This window comes from Chiloscyllium plagiosum, chromosome 1 (assembly GCF_004010195.1).
Source record: "Chiloscyllium plagiosum isolate BGI_BamShark_2017 chromosome 1, ASM401019v2, whole genome shotgun sequence".
Classification (NCBI taxonomy): domain Eukaryota; kingdom Metazoa; phylum Chordata; class Chondrichthyes; order Orectolobiformes; family Hemiscylliidae; genus Chiloscyllium; species Chiloscyllium plagiosum.
The window spans coordinates 133,441,408-133,457,731 of NC_057710.1; the positions used below are offsets into that span (position 1 = coordinate 133,441,408).

A 16,324-nucleotide genomic window follows, 5' to 3' on the forward strand; every position below is an offset into this window, starting at 1 on the left:
AGAAAGAATGACTATAATGAAAGGAGACAATTCAAAATAATACATTTGGATCATCGAGAACACAGGACAGGGCAGGAGGTTGTGGAGGTGGACAAATCATTTTTTTGGACTACTATACAATGACAGTTTATGGCCAATAACAGGAAAGCAATTAACATTACGGGCTCAGTGGTAAATTAGGAATATTAGAGTGAAATAAAGAAGCTAAGTGGAAAAGAGTTGGGGGCGGCTGAAAGGTCATCAGGAATAGCAACATAAAGAGAGTCTCAGGCGTGCCTTTTTGGGAGGGATTGCTATTATAGTGGGTACATTCATCCATTGTGGCATTTCTACTTTGGATCCACTACCTACATTTAGATAAGGTTATATGGTTCAAAGCTTCATACCAAGGCATGATGTAGCACTGTGTGAGTACTGATAGTCTATGGGGAGTGTCAGATATGAACAGTATATCAGCTCATGCATCTGACATGAAACCAGTGCTTGGATGGCTTCCTAGTGACTATTACAAATCAGATATAAGCACCGAAGAAGACGGCATTTAGAACAGTAACCTTCAGCAGCTTCCAAAATGCCTCAATGGGGAGAGGCAGCAGGTAAAGTTTCTGCAAAGAGGAGTAGGAGAATGACCAGACTCTGAATCTATCTGTCCTGCTGTCATTATCTACAGCTCTTGGATATACAGTGCAAGTTGAGACAAAATATACACTTGGCCACCATCTCTGAACTGTGACATCTGCTGGGGCAAATCACACACTTAAAATGAATGGGTGGTCATCTCATCCGTGTGCTGAAGTTACAACAGCATGAATGTTTATGACACTGACTCATTCCAAGAAGTAACTGGGGTCCAGTCTTCAACCAACAAATGCACCAGAGTTGTCACCAATTCCATTTTCTTCAGATTACAGCAGTTTATATCCTTCCCCATGAGGAGGAAAGTCATCAAGCTCAGGAGTCTTCAACGTAGTTGGCTCCCCCAAGGTGCAGGGTGTTACCTTGCTGCTTTGAGAGTGCTCCAAGTGCCCCAAGTGCTCAGCAGCAACCTACAAAAGCTTGTTAACTACAAATATTTCCACTCCATCAATGTCCAGTTTACCTGAGAACATCGACTCAAGATTTTGGAGGTGTGTGTCAAATATCCTGGGAACTGCTCTGACTGAGTTATTAGTGAATTCTCCAACACCTGCCTCATTCTAAGGTCCTTCGGCCATACAGAAATAGCTGCTGGGAAACAAAGTTTAACTCTTCCGGACATGTCTGATCACACTTCTATGAAATACTAAGACTGACATGAAAAGAAGATGCAATGTTTTCAACAGGGCCACATGGAACATACCATCGGCCTCCTAAGATTAGATATTGACACCTGGACTGCTCTAGTAGGGACCAAAAAGGATGAGCCTTGCTCAATTAAAGCTGACAAATGGGAATCTCCTGTATGCATAGGAATTGGGGAAATAAAAATGAGGGTGATCAGGAGACTGACCAGTCAGGACATTTAAGGGACCAGGATAGAGCTGTGCATTATCACGTGTGACTGACCATATAGAGAAAAAAAGAATCCGCTCTCTAAAACCTACATTTTAGGTTTTAATGAGGTGGATTGGACATTTTTCCCCTAACTACGTAACTTCCGGTTACATGGCAAGTAGCCTTAGTCAATACATTACATATGTGGGGCTAGGTATTTTTGCACTACTTGAACTTACCCATATTAGTATCAGTACTTTTCTTTGGATGATACCATCTTAATGGTTCTCCTCACAGTCTGGGATAAAAACAAGTAGTCAATGAGACAGTGCACTAACATTGCCTGCTGCTACAGTTAGGGCGCTTTTAAGGCTTCAGCCAACATGTGGTATCTGAGTGTCGTGTTTCATGACAGGCAGCAAATAATAAGTAATCCTGCAGTACCACCTTTTTACCTTTCCATCATCAGTTAGCCTTCAATGTTTCAGAGTGCATGCAGATAGATAGATGCTCTGAAATGCTTGAGAATCCTTTCAGACAAGGTTTAACCCAACAGAAGCAATGCTTCGTATAGCTTCTTTGGTACCCTATAATATGAGAGAGCATGGAGATGTGAACTTCCCATGGCACAAATCCCAACTTTGAATGTCAGTGCATTCCTGGAAAAGACACAGAATTAAACTTTGCCTCCAAGAATGCATGCTTTCGCTTCCACAGGGCCAGCCCTTCCATAAATCCTGAGCATTGCTTTTCACCTGAACATAGTCCACATTAAACAGCAACATCTCAACTGCAGTCATCAGGGTGAAGGTGCAAGGATCCCTGATTTCTGATGCTATCTGCATTCAAGAAGTTAGTTGTTGTGAAGAATAAACAATGCTTGGCCAAGACAACATTTTCCATCCCTTTTGATATATGAAGGGAATGTTCATCTCCCATATGTGTGTAACTAAACCAGACCTGACTGCTACAAAGAAGCTAGATCTTAAGGGTGTAAGTGAACACACATTTATTTCACCCATGCCACCTGTGTGTCTTCAGGTGGCTTTTACATGTGCCAGCATCATGAATGTTGCAAAGTCAAGTATTTGTCTCTCCGGCCATATAATTGCATGAGCAGAAGAGGCTAGTTATGTAAGTCATATGCTGAAGTGCCAATGATTGTGCAAATGAAAATGGAACTTCAGGAGCAGCTGCCTGAATCGCACTGAAAATCACACTGCCAAAAGATAGGAAAATTCAGCCCGTTAACTCTGTTTTTCTCTCTCAATAGAAACTGCCAGACCTGCTGTGTCTTCCTAATTTTGTATAAAATCAGATTAATAGATCAGTATATGTTGTCTTATTTGCCCCCCCACCCAAATTGGTCCTTTGTTTCTTCATCACCAAAAGGTACTAACTTTCACTGGAGTCCTGGAGAAACTCAGCAGATCTGGCACCATCTGTGAAGAGAGAAATAGAGTTAATGTCTCAAGTCCAGTATGATTTTTCAGATAGGACGCTTGTTCAATCCAGTTCTGAAGAGAGTCAACCAGACTCAAAACATTAACTCTGCTTCTCTCTCCACAGATGCTGCCAGACCTGTTGAGTTTATCCAGCATTCTGTGTTTCTTTCAGCACCACAACACCTATATCATTGTAATTTTACTCATTACAGTCCTGTTGAGTAGATTGTATCAGCTCTATAGGATTTACTCAATTGGCAGTACACATGACTTTCATAAGCTATTGGATCACAGGAACCATCACAGTCAGTATACATCTGATGTCTCACTCAGGATAGTTTCCAGTAGCAGTCAGCTCATGATGGTCAAGAATGAAATCCTACTGACTATGGTCATTTAACTTGGCACAGACAAGGGATCAACTGTGTTGGCTCCTTGGTCTGCATGATTCAATGCCACATCAGGCAGTCTGTTTACCTTCTCAAACCTTGAAGCAGCTCACCCGGAGACTGCTCATGACAAAAAGTTGCAATTGTACATCAATCACATCTACATCAGCAAAAGTTATTTTTCAGAATAAGATTTAAAAGAATCCTCCAGAAACCATCATCATTTTTATCTTTGTGGTGAAAAATGGTGGAAATGAAATATCCTAAAAAAAAACATAGCTTCAAAGTGGAGAGAAGGGAGCTCATGTAGAAGACCCACTCCTGATCCTTGTTCAGTGACTCTGACCAAAAGGTCTGCCTATTCGGTGGGAAGGAATGGGTCAGGTTTGGCTGCAATGTCCCCAGGATGGAATAGATTGCACTCACTTATTGTCACAGCACACACACACACACACAGAAAGTCCACTCGGATCATATGCTGTGAGGTTACTGGCACATGTGCATCAGCTCTCAGTGCAAGTAACCACTTTCAGGTGAGGGCAAACAAAAGGGAAAAGGGAGACAAAATCAAAAGAAAACATCCAAGCAGTTTGACTGGCTGAAGTCAAGTGAAATAATGTCATCCATTGGAAGGATTCCTACACTTCGGTCTAAGAGGCTGAGGTTCTCGGGTGCTTTTCTGAATGAATAGAAGAGAAATTAGTTTGAGAGTAGCTCTTGTGCTGGGCATTCCTCCACTGGCAGTCTGCCCAAGTAAAATCATCCTGCAGTGGCTGCCTCTCCTTAGCAGTGCCTCTCCAGGTAACTTAATTAAAAGGGAGCCCAATGCCAGTTACAGATGTTTTGGCAATTAGAACATCATCATCACTGACTGGGTGCTCGCCATCCTGTGGCTGAGTTGGTAAAGTTTGTGAATTTTCAATACATTTCTATTGTTATTTATGCTCAGAAATTTAACTCTGTTTTGACTCTAGTTTTATTTGTTTTATTGGATCTAACAAAGCAGCTGAGAAGTACTTCTTGTCCGCTCCAATGACCACACAACTGTTGCTGGTAACTCTCATACTGAAATCCTTATTTAATTCTGAGCAGACCAAAAGTACAAATTTCTTTAATTCAGTTTCAAAAAAAAATAAATAATTTGCATTTAACCTACTTACTGGCATCTGGCACTCTGTCATTTTTATTGCCGTTCTTCCAAATGGATGGCTTGTTAATTAGTATAAAAGTCACCAATGAGACTGCAGTGATGGTCTGTTGAGATTTCCCTTCTTCTTCACTGGTTACCCAGGGCTCCACCGTACTGATGCAGCTGGCTGCCTTCAACCAGACTAGGATAATACAAAGCCGCCCTGATGTAAACAATGACTTGACAGAGATGCCACAAAGTGGCAAGGATGCACGTACACACATGGCTCCCAGGTACCTTGTAATTACAGTGTTGTGTCAGATGCTGCATGGCTGTTACTATGGCAACTGGACTCCCTGCTGGAGTCAATCTGACTGAACAGAATCCTGTGGGATTCCAAGACGGCTAAATAGAGGGAGAAAAAAAAAAACACTGCTCACAAAGAAACAGAGAGGACCTGATATACAGACGCAAGCACGTACAAGAATCATCAAATTGTTTATTGCAGTGTTGTAGTTAAATAGATTTCTTCGAGGTTTTAATATTTCCACAAGGACAGCTGGTTAGCTAGCTATAGATCAGGGAAGAACAAGTCAAAACTTGGAAGGCATAAAATCTGTGATATTTGTCAAAGTTCACCATGTCCAGAGACATATGCGAGACCTTAATTTCAATATTGTGCAGCATCCACCCTGAACTGTTCTGGTTCTGATGGACTGATATTTAAGATGGCAGTGTTTCCCGCAAGCTAGTAAAAATATAGGGAACACACCACACTCCAACAACCCGTGTCAGCAGACCTACAGCCATTTAACACTCTAGCAGTCTGATTGCTGAGTGTAGCAACACGAAAACCAGAATTCAGTGCTGAGACTGCAGGCACGTTCCAAATTCTAGGCACAAGGAGCCCAGGCCCATGTAAGTAAGGAAGGTCCTGTAGCAGAGTCTGGAGGGAATGCCCCTCAGGGTGGGGTGAGAGTAGGGGTTGGGATGGCAATAGTTAAGAAAGTCCAGGGGCAGAAGGAGCACCCTGGAGGTTGGGAGAGCCCCAGTGAAAGAAAGGGGTCCACGAATGAAGGAACGAGTTTCCCTTTCTTGCCTATGAGCAAACTATCTGGTCAGACTTCCCTTCATTACTGACCTCCACACAAAACCCACAAAATCACAGCTGTGCAAGAAGCACCCCTTAAGTGTACATTCATTAGGGACTGAATGACATCCATTGCATAAGTGAGGACGGTCTGTCATCATCTTTATCTGTCCCCTGTAATATTTCTAACAAGTCATGGAGAGGATAGTAGTTTGCGGGAAACGCGCCTGGAGGGACTTTTCCAGCCCCCTATCACATGCACTGACCACTAAAATTCTGCCTAATATGACTATTTAAATTGTGGACTAATCTCCATACTAAAGGAAGGCTGTTGTTTGAAATAGGTAGTTGCTTTGGATTTATAGTGGTAGCTCTCTTTCAGAAATGGCATGACCATATCAGTGGTGTTAACAGCAAAACAATTGGACATTTTTAAAAATCCAGCAGTTTTATTGTCTGTCATTAACCAAAATAACCCAATCTGACAACTATCAGAGCAGCAGTAGTTTTTATAGCCAGTATTTTTTAGTTTCAGAGTCACACTGGCTCGAGTACAGCATGACTTGATTTGTAACATTAGTTTCATAAAAATTGGGTGAATATTTTGGAGTTTCCTTCAGTTGTCTTTTTTTTAAAAAGCTGCATCAATTTCAGCCCATGTATATACAACCAGATTATCTATTCATTTTCAAACTCTATTTGGTGAAATACACTTAGCAGCTTTGAGAAGCAGTTTGCAAAGCAAGAAAATTGCTGATGATTAATGATCATCCCTGAATATAACAACTTGTGAAGATAAGTAATTGTTTAGCAAGTGCCATGGGACATTAAATGAAATTGCAGGATACTCAACTATCATTCTTACTTAGTCTGAAGGGAGACATAAGTACGAAAGACCTTTTTTTTCTCTCTTGGAGGAGTGTTAGGGTTACAATTCCATTTGCCTTCCTTATAGCTTGCTGCACCTGCATGTTAACCTTCAGTGACACATCAAGTAGGACAAAGATGCCTTAGTGTATCTACAGTTTACAATCTCTTAACATTTAAGAAATAATCTGTTTCTCCTACCAAAGTGGATAAACTAATTTTTCTAAATTATATTCTACTACCATGTTCATATTCATTCACTAAGCTGGTCTAAATCTTCCTGAAGCTGCTTTACACCTTTCTCACAACACACATTCCCATTTAGCATTGTATCATCTGAAAATTTGGAAATACTACATTTGATCCAAATCATTGTTACAGATTTTTAACAGTTGGTAACCAAGCACTGATCCTTGTGGTACCCAACTAGGCACAGCCTGCAAAATAATGGTCCAATTATTCCTCCACTCTGTTTTCTGAATATTAACCAATTATCAATCCACGCCAGTACATTATCTCCTACCACGTGATTTAATTTTCTAACTAGCCTCCTGAGCAGGACTTGATCAAAAGCCTTCCACGAATCTACATATACTGCCTCTTTCACCTCTCCTTCATCAATTTTACAAGTAATATCTTGAAAAAGAAATCCAACAAGTTCAGACATGATTTCTCATTCAAAAACCCATGTTGCCCAAGCAAATCATTTTTAATGCCTACAGAGTTAATATCACTTCACATCTCTTGGATAATTTTTGAGGATAATGGGTTGCTCTGTTGGGCTATATAATTCACTTTGTGCTTTTCTCTGCATTTCTAATTCTTTGATTTTAACTCGACGCTCCTTACTCTTCATTATCCACAATCTTGATCTACTGCAGAGGTGCACAACATCATGGCATTTCTAATGTAATAAATTGACTCAAGATACTTCATTGGATTGTTACAAAGCAGAAACTTGACACCTAACCAGTCAAGGCGTTGTAGAATCAATTGCCAAAACATTGGTCAAATAAATCAATTTGAAGGAAGGGAGGTGACAAGGCAGAAAAGTTTAAGGGAATTTCAGAACTTAGGGCCTAGGCCAAGGGTTTACACTCAGTCTCTGGACTCATGCGCACACTTTAACAACTCAACTTCCTATCTTTCCCAGTTGAATTACATTAACATGAAAACAAGTCTAAACATAAGTGAATTAAGAAAAGTAAACTTGGGGATAGAAATCTGATAATCCTGGCCAAGAGTCAGTGCTCTGTTCTCTAAGTAGAAGAGTGGGCGACTGCAGAAATGAGTAACTCTCAGGCCTCACCAATGAGAAAGCTAATCAGAATAGACACAAATTAGGTTAAAAATGCTGAATGTGAGCTTCTCATCCAATTAGGAGGCTTACTACTGAAGTCCCACCTCACTTGAAGCTGCTGGTCAATCAGTATTGCTCGAGGCCACGCTATGAAGCTGTGCCGGGGGATGAAACGGAGACTGAGTGGAGGTCAGTGGGCTTTATGGTCATGTGGGAATAAGGTTTGGGAGTGTTGGAACAAGGTCAGGGAGGTGGGTTATCAGCCACCAAGCTGTTGTCCCAATGCTTGCCTCAAAATTCTCCCATTTGGAGTGAATACAGTACAATCCCTACCTGATGGGCACATTGCCCTGGTTTTCTTGTTATCGTTCCTGGTGGGATGGCAGGTAATTCAAAGCTGGAGGTGAAGTGAGATGCTTAACTGACTGATAATTGATCATAAGGGTCTCATCGTTAAATGAGAAGTTCAGAATGTTGCTATTGATTTTCTCACCAAGCATTTAATTATTGAGGTGGTGAGAAAGAGATGAGTGTCTATCCATGATCAATTCACCCAATTATTCGCCTTTCTTGGCATGTTAGCTGTCACCTCCAGGAAGGGGAAACTGCATTAATGCTGAAATTTGCAGTTTTAGTAGGTCAGTGTAAAGAACAATGTCATTGTGTTCAAAACAAGCCTGTTCAAATGTTCTAGCTACACCACAGTTTTCTGTCTTTGGTTCGATGAACTGGCTTTACCTTTGGAAGTTTACAGTTTATTGCTTTTCATATAGCTGAGATGAGAAATTATTCTGATGGCTGCATAATGCCTATCATCATCATCAATAGCTGAAACACCAATTTTAATTCTATGCTTAAGATTGTTTTGACAATCACTTTACTGACAACTATAGTTAAACTTTTAAGTGTAAAATCACAGATAAATCTGCTTCAATTTAATATTCTTTTGATACATAATTCAATGCAGGTATTTTAATTCTTATAAATGCAACATGTACATTTTATCAGAGACACCTGGCAATTTGCGAAGTATTTGATTTAGAAATATTAAATTTCGGATTTGTGGCTCCAAATGGTTTTGTTTTAGGCACTTTAAAAAAATATTCCAGGCAAAAAACAGTTGCTCACCCTGACCTATTCAGCTGAATGCAGGTCAACAAATAGTGAAGCAAATAAAATCAGATGTTGACGAGGTCAGAATTCGGTGAGTGCACAGATCTTGGAGAAGATTACAGTGGGAACTGGAAGCCATGGAGGAATTCCAAAACATTAAGGTCAAGGAGCTGTTTGACCATGAGACAAGGTCAGTGAGCACAGGGATAATAGGGAGCCAAACTTGGTATGAGTTACAGCAGTGGACCGCAGATTTTGGCATAACCCTAAGTTTACTGAATGTAGCATGTAAAAAGGCAGTAATGAGGGTTTCACTCACAGATGAGGTGATGCAGAGGGAAAGTCAGACAATGTTACTGATGTTGAAAAATCATCTATGGGTCAAGTGGGGCACCAAAGTTGCAAACGCTGAATACTGAAACTGATCTTTGTAAACTTACACTTTGACACTAGAACTATGAAGATCCGTCAAGAAGCCAGAAAGGAATGACCTGGCTGTGAATGTGTCTCTTGCCTTTTGTCAGACTCAGCTTGGATTTGTCCAGCTCTTGCAGTACGTGGCCAACTCTAATATCCAAGAAGTTGCTACTGGATCGGAACATTCTGCGTTTACCATGATTTACATTCTGCGTAATTTTTAAAATCCCATGGGTGATTTGGTGTTGGGGAATCTAAAAAAACGAGTTGTATTTAAAGAGTGTATCCTATTTGCATCTTAAAATTGGTTTCAATGCCCATTTAAAGGCCAAAACCAAGTTGGCAGAACTCAAATAACCAGGGCATGATGTGGAGGCAATGGCCGAGTGGCATTATCACTAGGCTGTTAATCCAGAGACCTGGGTAACATTCTGGGGACCTAAGTTCGAACCCTGCCACTGCAGGTGGTATCATTTGAACTCAGTAAAATCTCTCCTTCAGGGAAGGAATCTGCCATCCTTATCCAGTCTGGCTTACATGTGACTCCAGATGCACAACAATATGGTTGACTCTTAACTGCCCTCTGGGTAATTATGGATGGTCAATAAATGTTGACTTGGCCAGTGACACCCTCATCCCATTAATGAATTTTTAAAAAAGAATAAAAAATAAACAGGAAGTTAAATGTTCCAACATAATGTTCAGCATATAATCAATGTCTTACTAGCCCAATTTTTCTTTAAAGTATAGCTTCTGAAACATTTTGTTAAAACCCATTAAATGCAGGGGATAAAAAAAAAAGCACTTTTAAAAGAGAAAAAGTACATTTGCAATTTTCATGGCTTCCATCCAGCAGAAATCATGATGTAGTGAGCTGAAAATGTAAGTGCATTACTTAATGCCATTTTCCCACTCTGAAATCAGCCAAATTAAGGAAAGAAGTGTGCACTCCATTGTAATATGACAATCACAATCATATAGCTGTTGTTTGGGGCGGCAATAGAGATAGTGCGCACATATAACACCACAGTAGAAAGAGTTAAGTGACCCAAAGTTTCCTTGACTGGAATAAAATTTCCTTAACTGGACCACAGTGGGTCTCTGAAAGGTAAGCGTCTTTTTTAAAAAAAATACTTTTCTGGAGCCAACTGAAGCATGAATGTTTAGATTTATGTTGCATTCTCAGCATTTAACTGCTGGGTTCTTGTCAGCATCAGATCCATTTGGCATACCAGGTGAAAGTCTCATTAACAGTTCCTTGTCAGAGGCTGTTGAGTCCTTATGCAATTTTAACAACTAATCAATTATTGGCAAAGACAACCAATTCTGCAATGCCCAATGAAAGCTGGATGAAAACAATGGCCACATAAAACACAATCAAGTTTCAAATTTTCATCTTCTGAAGGTTTCCTAGGGGAAAGAAAGAGGAACAAATGTACTTCAAATGCTGCAAAGGTATATTGGATACTGGCTCCAGTGTGCACATGTCTTGCAGCCTTCATGGTTACCACTATGCAAAGTAATATCCAAAATATCTGGTGTCTTTCAGGTCTGTGCATCATTCTGGGTGTAGACACTCCATCGCTGCAGGTGTAGACACTCAGCATCAATGGCAAAGCGGGTGAGGGAGACAGAGTGGTGCCAGTGAGCATCTACAGGGCAAGGGGCCACACAAAGAACCCTCAGAAGGTTTCTCTCAGGACACTTGAGGTAACTAGCCCCATCTCTTTTACCTGTCTACACTGCCCAAGCCTTCTGAAGTCCATGCCAGGGAGGGGCAGCCTTCATCCAAGCCCTAGGCCCTCTAGGTCTGAACATCCTTGGGGATGACTTCCCAAGTCTTCTGGACCAACAGGGCTAACTACAGAGCAGGCTTCCTTTATCCCAACAGTGGAAGACAGGACTGCATATGGAAGTAGTGTGTGTGGAAAGAAGAAACAAAAACAAAGAAAAAATTCAGAGAACTCATAGGTGGCACGGATGATACATCATTGAACATTATCTTGCACTTTTGTTAATGTAAATGCACTGACATTTTTAAAATGTCACTCTACGGTCCTTGCTGTTGGCAGACCTGGTGAAGGCGCACTTATTTAAGAACTGAGCAGCCTCTTCTGACATCCCAAGGACAAAAATAGTTGTATTGACCAAGCACTGCTCATGTCCCAAGTCCCACCTGCTCCAGAGTGGGTGTTGTTACATATATGAACAAGTTCATTAAAAATAATGAGATAGATAACAAAACACTTATTTATCAACAGAAAAGGTAAAGGGCTTCAAAGGACCTTCTAAGGAACCTGTGAGGTCTCTACTATGTACACATCATGGCAACTCCTATGATATCTAGAGCAGACCTTCAAAATCTGGCATCAGTCTCAAAGGTGATTTGACAGTGATGGATTAGAAGCCTTTTCCATTGACAAAGTCAGTAACACAGCATTCTCAAAGCAACCGCAGTGCACGGTATAGTACACTTTACCTTGGGTAATTGTAATATAGCAATGGTGGTGATCTATTCTCTTTGACTTCTGGCCATTTGAACAAAACACATGCAGTGTGTTTGCTTCGTAAGCTGTTGGCACATCTTGTACATGTGACATCAACCTGGAACATCAATGATAGTGCTATCCTTGACTGACCAGTATTCCCAACTGTGACAAGCTGCTCTTGCTCTGAACTAAATTGTGATGCACAGCAGAGAATGGAAGCCCCCAAGAAAGCAAAGTAAGTGAGTGCTGAGAAATGAAGCCAAGAGACACAGGTTGCATTCTGTATAGATGCTTGTTTGTCCTTGCAACATGGCAAAAGCAGGCAAGTCTTAAATGCCCCTGAGCTCCAAAGTGGAATCCCAAAGGGCTGAAGTGGTGGCAAAGTTGGACTGAGAGCAGGCATAATGATATGGTGAGGGTAGTGATTGCAAATGGCCACTTGCTTGGATGAGGGGATGCTGTCGATGGAACATAAAAGGGACATTGTGGTGAAGACGGTTTGGTGAAAGCCCTGAAAAGCAAGTTGAGAGCCACTGCTGCTGCCAGTTAACCATTCACTTTCATATCAGGATTTACCATCATCTTGTTTTTCAGAGAAGGTGACCAGGATTGCAGGTGGCATAAAGACGCATGAAAATAAAAGATAGTTGACGCTTTATAGCAAGATTCTAAAGTCACTGTTTAAAGTTTAGAAAGAAAATTAAAATATGCTGTACATGTTGCTCAGGTGGGTCCAGGGAGCAGAAAATTCCATGCACAGTTTATGAAATATTCGCTGACTACAAGTGTAGCTTCTTACTGACACATTATTGAAAAGGGCTCACATCTATCAATTGAGTGGAATGTGAATAACTGGAATGATATATTAGTGATCATAAGAAATTGGACTGAGAGGTCCAATTCAGCCCATGGAGCCTGCTCTGTTATTTTGTGGGACCACAACTTTTCGCAATGGCCCTGCCCCCAAAACCTTCAAATCCCCTGTCAATCATAAACCTGTTCTGTCTAAATCAGCCTATAATATATTCAATTACCTCTCCCCTCATCTGATGTATGGTGACTGTCAGGTTAAAACACCACCAATCATCTCTCCTTCTCCAATGGTCTGCTAATAGCGTAGTCACTTTAGCTTTACCTCATTTCCACCGCCCTTTTGAGAGAGGATTCAAAATTCAAATGCTCTCCAACAGAAATGAAAATCTTCATCTCTTTCTTAAATAGAAGACCCCTATTTTTAAATAGTGCCCTCTACTTCTAGACTCCCCTGCAAGGAGAAACGCTCTCCCAGCATCCACGCTGTTAAGTCCCTTCAGAACTTTAATGTTTCATAAACACCACATCCAATGAGTATTGGCTCAACCTTTCCTCAGTAAGACAAACCCTTCATCCCTCAAATCAGTCAAGTTAACCTTCTTTGAAGTGTTTCCAATGCAATTTCATCTTGCCTTAATAAAGAGATGAAAACTGTGCAATGGACTCCAGTTGCAGGCTCTTTAAGACCCTCTACAACTGTAGCAACACTTTCTGACATCTTTCCTCTTGCAAAGGCCAACATTCCATCTGCCTTCCCAAATCACTGCCCCTGCAGTCACTTGCTGCACATGTGACACCCAGCCCCCTCATGACTCTGCAGCTTCTCCATTCTATTAGTTCCCATTGGTCGGGTGTTCCAAGTTCTCACCACACTTCATAGAGATTTCTTTTGAGTTTTTTTTTATTTCTTGGTGCATGAATATTTTATATTGAAGGCTTCTAGTTATGCCATTCCTCAAAAGAAATATTCTCTCTGCATCCACTTTAAAAAAGTCTAATAATTTTAAGTAGCCTTCTTTTATCAAATGAAACAAACCTGCGAATTATTTCCTAATATGTATACCTACACATTTCTAATATCATCCTTATAAATCTTCTCTGAATCCTCTCCAGGTCTTGTGCATCCCTCTATAATAGTATCTTGAAATATTTAGAGTATGCCAGATAAATAGTCAAATAAGTTCAATGAAAGTTTAGAATAACTTTCTTACTTTTCAGTACTATCCCTTGAAATAAAGCCTAGTGCTTGTTAAGTTTTACTTGCAGCCTTGCTACGCTCTGGCACAATCATAGAATCCTTTCAATGCAGAAATAGGCTATTCAGCCCATCGACAGACCATCTTGAGAGCATCCCACCTAGTGCCAGCCACCTACTCCATCTCCATAACCACACATTTACCATGGCCAATCCACATAGCCTACATATCCTTGGACACTACGGAACAGCTCAGCATAGCTAATCTATCCAACCTGCACATCTTTGGACTGTGCGAGGAAACCAGAGAACCCAGTGGAAACCTACATAGACACAGGGAGAATATGCAAGCTCCACACAGACAGTCACCCAATTTTGGAATTGAACATTCGCCCCTGGTATCATAAGGCAGCAGTGCTAACCATTGAGTGACCATGCCACCATAATGTTTTGAGATTGGTATATTTGTACTCCTGGATCCATAGAGATGTACAGTATGGAAACAGTCCCTTCGGTCCAACTCATCCACGCCAACTAGATAACCGAACCGAATCTAGTCACATTTGCTAGCACTTGGTGCATATCCCTCTAAACCCTTCCTATTCATATACCCATCCAGATGCCTTTTAAGTGTTGTGATTGTACCATTTCGGCTGGCAGCTCATTGCATACATGCATCTCTCTCTGCATGAAAATGTTGCTCCTTAGGTCCCTTTTAAACTTTTCCCCTTTCACCCCAAACCTATGCCCTCTAGTTTTGCACTCCCCACTGCAGGGAAAATACCTTGTCTATTTATCCAATCCATGCCCCTCATGATTTTATAAACCTCTACAAGGTCACCCCTCAGCCTCCGACGCTCCAGGGAAAACAGCTCTAGCCTATTCAACCTTTCCCTGTAGCGGAAACCCTCCAACCCTGGAAACATCCTTGTAAATCTTTTCTGAACTCTTTCAAGTTTCACAACATCCTTCCAATAGGAGGGAGAGCTGAATTGCACGCAATATTCCAAAAGTAGCCGAACCAATATTCTGTACAGCTGCAACATGACCTCCCAACTCCTATACTCAATGCTCTGACAAATAAAGGACAGCATACCAAATGCCTTCTTCACTATCCTATCTACCTGCGACTCTTTGATCCACTAACTCATGCAGTTTTGAAACTTAACCATAATAGGCTAGGTTTGTGCTCTTCCCAGAAAAAGTCTTTCCTACCATGTGTTGAAAGTAATTTGCCACTCAGCAAGTTTATCAATAATCTCTTGTAATTCCTTGCAGCCCTCTGCAAAATTTTCTAAACTGATGTTTCGGATTCCAAAGCACAATTGTACACATAGAGCATAGAACATAACAGCGCAGTGCAGGCCCTTCGGCCCTCGATGTTGCGCCACTCTGTCATATTAATCTGAAGCCCATCCCACCTACACTATTCCATGTACATCCATATGCCTGTCCAATGACGACTTAAATGCACTTAAATTTGGTGAATCTACTACCGTTGCAGGCGAAGCATTCCATACCCTTACTACTCTCTGAGTAAAGAAACTACCTCTGACATCTGTCTTATACCTATCTCCCCTCACTTTAATGTTGTGCCCCTTCGTGTTTGCCGTCCCCATACTTGGAAAAAGGCTCTCCCTGTCCACTCTATCTAACCCGCTGATTATCTTGTATGTCTCTATTAAGTCACCTCTCAACCTTCTTCTCTCTAATGAGAAAAGCCTCAAGGCCCTCAGCCTTTCCTCGTAAGACCTTCCTTCCATACCAGGCAACATCCTAGTAAATCTCCTCTGCACCCTTTCCAAAGCATTCACATCCTTCTTATAATGCAGTGACCAGAACTGTACACAATACTCCAAGTGTGGCCGTACCAGAGCTTTTTACAGCTGCAGCACAACCTCCTGGTTCTGGAACTCAATCCCTCTATTAATAAAGGCCAAAACACTGTATGCCTTCTGAACAACCCTGTCAATCTGGGTGGCAACTTTCAGGGATCTGTGTACATGGACACCGAGATCTCTCTGCTCATTTGCACTCCCAAGAATCTTACCATTAGCCCAGTACTTTGCATTCCGATTACTCCATCCAAAGTGTATCACCTCACACTTGTCCACATTAAACTCCATTTGCCACCTCTCAGCCCACTTCTGTATCGTATCTATGTCTCTCTGCAACCTACTACATCCTTCATCACTATCCACAACTCCACTGACCTTAGTGTCGTCCACAAATTTACTAACCCATCCTTCTAAGCCCTCATCCAGGTCATTTATAAAAATGACGAACAGCAGTGGACCCAACACCGACCCTTGCGGTATGCCGCTAGTAACTGGACACCAAGATGAACATGTTCCATCAACTACAACCCTCTGTTTTCTTTCAGCAAGCCAATTACTGATACAAACTGCAAGGTCTCCACAATCCCATTCCTCCACATTTTGTATAATAGCCGACTGTGGGGAACCTTATTGAACGCCTTGCTGAAATCTATATACACCACATCAACCTATTTCCTCTCATCTACCTGTTTGGTCACTTTGTCAAAAAACTGAATAAGATTCGTTAGGCATGACCTACCCTTCACAAAACCATGCTGACTGTCCC

The 16,324-nt window shown here is 41.3% G+C and overlaps 1 protein-coding gene across 27 annotated transcripts in view; it reads right to left on the minus strand.

The window, feature by feature from the left end:
* Positions 1 to 16,324, minus strand: part of ank2b (ankyrin 2b, neuronal) — an 892,118-nt gene that overhangs the window by 515,222 nt on the left and 360,572 nt on the right. The window lies entirely within an intron of this gene.